This window comes from Hetaerina americana, unplaced genomic scaffold (assembly GCF_022747635.1).
Source record: "Hetaerina americana unplaced genomic scaffold, ioHetAmer1.1.p SCAF_4, whole genome shotgun sequence".
NCBI lineage: Eukaryota > Metazoa > Arthropoda > Insecta > Odonata > Calopterygidae > Hetaerina > Hetaerina americana.
Genome location: NW_027286985.1, coordinates 59,698,404 through 59,705,876, shown reverse-complemented (window position 1 = coordinate 59,705,876; position 7,473 = coordinate 59,698,404).

The following is a 7,473-nucleotide window of genomic DNA, read 5'->3' as shown; positions in this document are numbered from 1 at the left end:
GTATTTCCCTTCGAACTTATTAATTCCCTCTCTTCAATCAATTATACTTCGAGACGACCCCAATACATCCACTTCTTCTACTCCTTATCGTGTTCCATATTACCCTTACCTCTCTTATTCTCCTGCTTACTTCCTCGCTTTTCACTTCATCTAGTCCTTCCTTCTCAAGTGTCTTTAATACCAGTCTTTCGAAGTCCTTGAACCCTCTCCAGTTTCATTTTCCAACGGGTCAGGTCCCTGACCCATAGAGTACCACATTTCACAGAAATGCTTTCACGTTTTGCTTCCTTGCGTGGGAAGTAATTCAATTTGAGCTTAGCAGTGGTCTCTCCGTAGTGAACTCCTTCTTAGCTTGAGCTTATCTCCTTTATATACATCGGACTCATTCTATCCCATATTGTGCAAATTTCAAGGTAGATGAATCATTCAGTATGCTCAATTTTATTTCCTCTTAACGCAATGCCTACCTAAATCTGCTCTCTTCCGCGCACAGGGGTTAGAATACGCGATGGAACCAGAATATAACCATACCACACGCTTCCGTTCGCCCAACGGTTTATCTGAAAGTAATATTTGATATTCTCGACACAGCAAGTGCTGGTTGAGTCAATTTCTGTGTTTGGATTTTTCGAAATGTTATAAATATATTTTGAACAGCCTTCTATATGCACACAAGAAATACTGGTATATTAAAAGTTATCTTTTAAATTATTTTTTATAAACATACAAAACTTAGCCAACCTTATGGTGCATGGGATATTTTTGCTTCAAAACCACATTTTTGCCTCTTAATTTTCACTAAAATGTATGATAACATATTTCATATAACAAACATGGGTAGTTACATATTTTTTGAATAAGTTTCATCATTGACCTTTATTTTTGCAAAAAATCGTTTAAAAGAATTTGGATTGAATTTAAATTTTTCGCGGATCTGAGGCGAGAACATATTTTTATTAAATTTTCTCGTGACATTAAAATTTTATCATGCATGCAAATAATGAGTAAAGCTATGCTATTAACGCCAATTTTGTTTTTTGGCCTCTTGGTCAGTTTTTTTACGCCCTTCTTGTGATTCATACACTCTTTGATGCCCTTCTCAACATTTACACGTGCCTATTTTTAAAATACTAATCAAAAGCTCACCATGAGCTATTTGGAGAGTACGGAATAAAATAATAATTTTCACGCAGAAGCTCAAAATAACAGAAAGACGCCTTGCTTCTATTTATTATTTAATAATAAGACTTCACGATTAATGCTCCAGCCACCTGAATTCTTTGATCCTACAATTAGAAGGGAATATGCCACTTAATGGGTGGGATATTAGCATAACTATCGTAGCTGGGCACTATTCACGTATAGCGCGAGGCCAGATGCCATCTATAGCGTCTATTCTGAAACATGACACACATAATCATGCCTTATACAGTTGCAACAGGCGCAAGGTCCAACAAGAAGCCGTTCAGAGTCCTGGAAAAATTTCAACTCAACTTTTTTCCGACACGCGGGCGAAAAGTTGATAGAAACTCAAATCCTTCGGCACGTGGAACGCCAGAAGCAATAATGTGATGTTGAGTGCTGGTGACAGAATTAGAACGAATGCCCAACTTCTGGAACCCTTCACCTTTACCCACACCCGCCTAAATTGAGTATTGCGCATTTAATAGTATTTATAACATGACGACGTTACTCTGCAACAAAATTTGGTCGTACGATAACGAGATTTTTTACGCCACAAAAGTGTAATTTTATACCTCGTTAGAACCATGGAGGAATTCCACAAAATAAAACCAGAGTGTTTCAATCACCTTTCCCAATCAATCCACATCGTTTCATATCCCTATTTCATTCCAACTTCCCCTGGGACTCTCATGACATCACTCCCCTCGACTCATTTTAAAATTCAACCCCTAGACCCGCCTTATTTTCTCTTTTATTACATAATGCGCTGCAAGCCACCGCTAGGGTGAGTGGCAGGGGGTGATTACACACCCAACTACTTCTGACCCAAAATACCAGTCCCCTCTAGCACGGCCGGATGTTATCCGCTCTCGTTCGTGGGAAAAATGACATGTTAAATCTATCTGCTCTACACTTAATCTCTCTAATGTTACTCATATGATCTCTCCTACCGTAGTATGATGGGGACAATAATGCATTTTCAACATCATCGCTAAAGAGGCATCCTTCTAATTTATTTAAGATGTAATCTGTAATTTAAACTTCGCCCTGTGAGCGATTTCCGACCTAGCTCCTCTAATAATTTTGTTATATCTACTCAGTTCGTCATAACAATGTTTTACAAATCTAGCTCCTCTACGCTGCACGCCATCTACATTGGCAATCAATCCAATTTCATCAGGATCATATACCCTAGTACCACTCTAAATGATGCCCAACTAGAGAAAGATACATTTTCTCTTTAACCTCTTCATCAAACTTCTCCAATACCTTTCTGATAATTTCCAACCTTCTCTTAGCTTGTCCACATATTCCCCGCATATGTTCCATCCGGGAGAGGTCGTGAGCAAGGATAACGCCCAAGCATTCAATCGAGTCTACATACTCTTTCTATTTCCGTGTTCCTCTCGTAGAGTAAGCGTTCGGGAGGGAATCGCCTTATCCAAATATTCATCACTACGCACTTTTTCCAAGTTTAATTTTAATAACAAAATGTCGCACCAAATTTTAGAGTGTTTAGGGCATCCCTTAAAGCTACTTCATCCTCAGGAATAAGGTCTTTCTTCTTCGACCCCGTGCCTCTCCTCTCAACTAACACCCATGTCAACCTCACCTAATCATCACTGTCTTTTTCCATCGTCCTCACCAATTCTCCAATTCTCATTCCCCCCCACCTTCACCAGGCATCCAAGTCATGGAATGGGAAACTCGTCGAGATCAACCCTTTCTTCTCTTCCTTCTCCTCCCATTCTCACGTCCCAGAGAGCACGAGGTTAACCGACCTAAAATTTGTCATGCGAGCATGTATCATTTTTTTTTCTTTGCTCGAGTTTCTGCCCCGCTCAATCTATCATTTAAGACGTTTCGTATCCCACCGAACGTCATCTTTCATCAATTCCATTTTATTAATATTTCTCTGGGGTGCTCGTGGAGGTGACCGACTAATTCAAAGAGTACGCTTTGCGACTTAATTGATGAAAGAGGATTCCTCCACACAAAGTGCTGTCTCGTGAAGGTATCTCGTATTTAAGATGGCTTCAAAGAATTTACTAGGCTCCATTTCGACTTCTAATTTTACTAGCGATTCTATCGCACAGCAGGATAAGTTATCTGGGTGATCAACAACTTTTTTTTAACAGAATGACCTGCAAGCCACCGCTAATGGTGTGCGGCAGGGGGTGACAACACACCAGAGTACTTTTGACCCAAAACATTTTTCCCTCCTAGCGCGGTAGGTAACATTATTCTGATCCCTTATCGTTCGTGGAAAAAATGACATCTTAAATCTGTTCTACACTTAATCTGTCTAATTTAATTGATATGATCTCCACCTCCTACCGTAGTACAAACGGGCCAATGATACATTTTCGACATCATCGCTAAAGAGCTCAAGGTCGTGGCCTCAGTTGCAGTTTGGGAATAAGTCCTGCTTTAAAGCCTGATCGTTTGGCCACTGGGAAATCCGATCACGAGCTTAGTGTCGGTTATGGACGAAAATTTTCTCCAGAAGCGGAAAGAAAAACAGTTCAATGTGTTAACATCAAAAAGTTGTTGTCTCTGGTGTAACTTTATGGAATTTGCATTGCATATTGAAATGAAATGAAATTATTACCTTTATTAAAAAGTCAATAATTTTATTTTATTTAAATATGTTAAGATCTAATTTCTTACATGACCTTCAACCTACGCATTACCTCTATTCTCAGCTTCTTTGCTCCGATCGCCTGTTCTTTTTCACCAGTTCATTTTATTCTACTTTTAACTGCATTGACTCTATTCATTAGTCAATTGTTAATGGCCCAAAGACGCATCCGTAATCCTCTGCTTCTTATATTTCATCACATTAAATTGCATGAGGACCAAATATCCTTTAATACCAAGCCGGTAAAGAGAGTAGAAAGGCCAAGGGAGAGGTGGAAAGACTGTGTGATTGTAGGGTCACCACTTATTTACTGTCATTTTCGGTCTTCTTCCGTCAACAAAGAACTAATAAAGGAATATATTTCATTGCTTTGGGATTTCCGATCCCCTAGGAACAAAAATACACGCTTTTGTTTGAGAGCAGTAATGCATACAAGAAAAACAATAGTTCACTTAATGCAATGCCACAAAAGTGTGTCAATTGACACAAAAAAATCAGATGTGCGTTTATTTCTCGATTTTTCTCCCGAATGCTTAAAATTTGAAAGGTATTTTACTAACGCAAATCAATCCTCATCTCTGCCCGCAGCACAGGCGTCACCGAAGTAGATCCAGCTTTATTTTTTTTTGTCGGAGTTGAAACACGCAATGTCTGAGACTAAAAAGAACTGACCTTACAATCACACGGAAATTCATCATCTCATCGGAAATCCCAGAATTTCCACACTCATGATTCGTATTTCAATTTCCCGACTAAAATAAAATTCAGCCCTTTTTCACCTTTCTACCAAAATTTGTACAAAGAAAAAGAGTAAATCAGGACTTTTCAATTTTATTGATTGAGCCCGTGGAATGTCATACAAATAATCAGTACCGATGCCCTCACTGTATGATTTAATCGAAAGAAAAGGACCGCACGACATTAATCTATCTCGGCGGACACCGACCAGAGAGGAGGCTGTTCTCTGCTCCTTTGAGAGAAACGGGAGCATATAAATGCAAAACGAATGCTTCAAAGAAAAGCGCAAGAGGAAGAGATAACGGAGGAGGAAAACAGGATAGAAGTGGTGAATAGGAGAAATAGAGAATTTGAAGGTGGATAACAGAGGGAAGAAAGTTGAGTGCAAGGTTGGAATGAATCACCTCTCCATCTCTGAATAACTTTTATCCCACAATATCTAAGGAAAGGTAAGTTACTATGTCAAAACAGGACGACTTTAATTTAGCAAAATCTTTAAAAGGCTGCTCCTATTTTCGCAACTTTGCTCGCAGCGGTTGTGATAGAGGAAAGAACGATTGGCAGTCGACGTAGAAGGATGGTTAGTAAAATATAGCCATGCCGAACGGAGTGAAGGTAGGCAGAAAGCATGCAGAGTTGAAGAAGAATTTAATGTAGTGCAGTTTCAGGTTTAGTCGGGTTTAGTTTAGGTAAAGCTTAGAAATGTAGCGGTGCTTAGTGCGTGTGTCAATTCAAAACCTAACATAAAGGGAAGACTAACATAGTAATAATTCGTAGCGGAATTTTCTCGGCAACTGAATCATGAAACTAAAAACTTGGTCGTGACTTTCACGAACATCCTGCTAGTAATAGGTTACATGCGTAAATATATTCCGCATCCTGTTTTGCGAATAAGATAAAATTCTCGTCGACGCGCGGACAGCGAGAGGAAACATAAAAGAAGACCGCGGTACGCTTAGCGATGAAGCTGTCGCTCTCACTGCTCCGTTAATAGCAGAGGGGGGAGCGGACACTTACTGAACATGAATGAAAAGGTGGGGGGAAGAAAAAAAGCATCAAACACACATGCAGCAATGCCATCAATTTCATAAAGAGTTTACTTTCGGTTTGAATCGCTGTCTCGTCACAATATAAAACAGCGTCGAAGCGGAAGGAAGAAAAAAGTCACTGACACGCGTCTTTTACGAGGCAAGGGATTCCACTTTTATTTCGCCCCCTGAATTGCCCATTGCGTTTTGGGATCCAGGTCGACACGGAGATGGCCTTTGGTCTGAAAACTCTTCGAACGAACATAAATCACAATCCCGTGCGAAGAACAAGAAAATAAAAACATTCGCCGCGAAATAAAAACGATCCGCTCGTTCACGGGGCCGTTAAAATTAAAATGAGATCCTGGACCGGATATTTCGAAACTCAACACGGTCGCCTCCGAGAGAGACCTCTACCTTTTGACGTGGAGGAGGGAGAGGGCGGAATAGCAGTGCTTCCAGCACGGAGCGTAAAGAACACGACAGCTTAAACATACCGGCGATGTAACAATGAACAATTGAAATACGCTTACAGCCTGGAACTCCCGAATACCGTAGCGCTTTCCGTGGCGAAAAATGTAGCCTCTCATCATCTCTCGCGCTTCCATTTTGTTGAAATTTTGGGGATAATTTTACCCCCGATACCCTCCTATTTCCCACGCTCCACGGCTAGAGGTATATTCGACCCCGACTATCACTCATCACCCACCAGCACCGGCGTAGGCCGTCCGAATTGGTTGGATAAGCGGCGCCCATCGCTGCAACGAGGCAGACCTATGGCCGAGTCCTCTACGTACAAGGCTACCACAATAACTTTCAAGTGGTACTTTGTTGCTCGTGGGCAGCATGCAGAGGAGAACTCTGAGCTATTGTTCACAAAGACGACGCACAATGGGCTGAAATCAAAATTAGCTGGACAAAATTTACTCATTCGTCATTTTGATCATTAAACTGTCACTTCCACGCGTTTTGATTATTGACATCATGGCTCTAGGATGTATCAGGGGTCCATTATGCCCCCATAATTACTATTAGCCTTTCATTGGTTTTGTTCACCGGGCGTCTCGGAGGCCGAAATTCTATAGAGTTCATACAAGAACCTAAGGTGAGACTCGAACCCGATGACGTCTGATAATTCTCAACACGATATCTACTGCACTCATCAAAGGAGTGCAGTAGATATACGTATTCATGAAAATAAAAATTTGTAAACATTTATTGCATTACATATATGCAGTTACGAAAACGTCACCATCGAACGCTGGCATTGCATTTACGATCATTTAAATCTCCATGGAACTGAGCTAATTTTGGGGCTTGAAATGAACTCGGCTCACTTTTTGTAATACGAGTTGAGCTGAGCTCATATTTCCAGGAATAAGTTTGAGTCGAGTTTAGCCAATTTTAAAACTAAGTTTTCCCGTCTCCGCAAGATATTAGAGGGGCAAATGGAAAAGTGTAGAAACGGCCAACGCAACGACAGTGCCAAAAACTCCTCTCGTTCCGGAGTTCGTCGTCATATTTAAAGGAGAAGGATGAGTTAGGCTATGGCAAGGTAAAAACTTTTTAAGTGACTACCTCGAACATAAGGACCAGATTCACACAAGGTGTAGGAGAGAAGGAAGAAAGTTCAAATAAGTTTCCAGTGGAATAGATGGTATGCGCAAAACAATTAATAGAAATCTATTGTATTGGCGTGTAATCGGCGTGAAGGGTATATACCCTTTATGAAAGGAAACACTCATGCTTACTTATTTGTTTTATTAATTATCCTAATTCCAAAAAACTGCGGTAGATGCCGCGAGAGTAACTTTTAACGGAGTCATCCGCTAAATGTGCATTACAATGCAACAATTTTCAGAGTGTGAAAATCATTCGCCT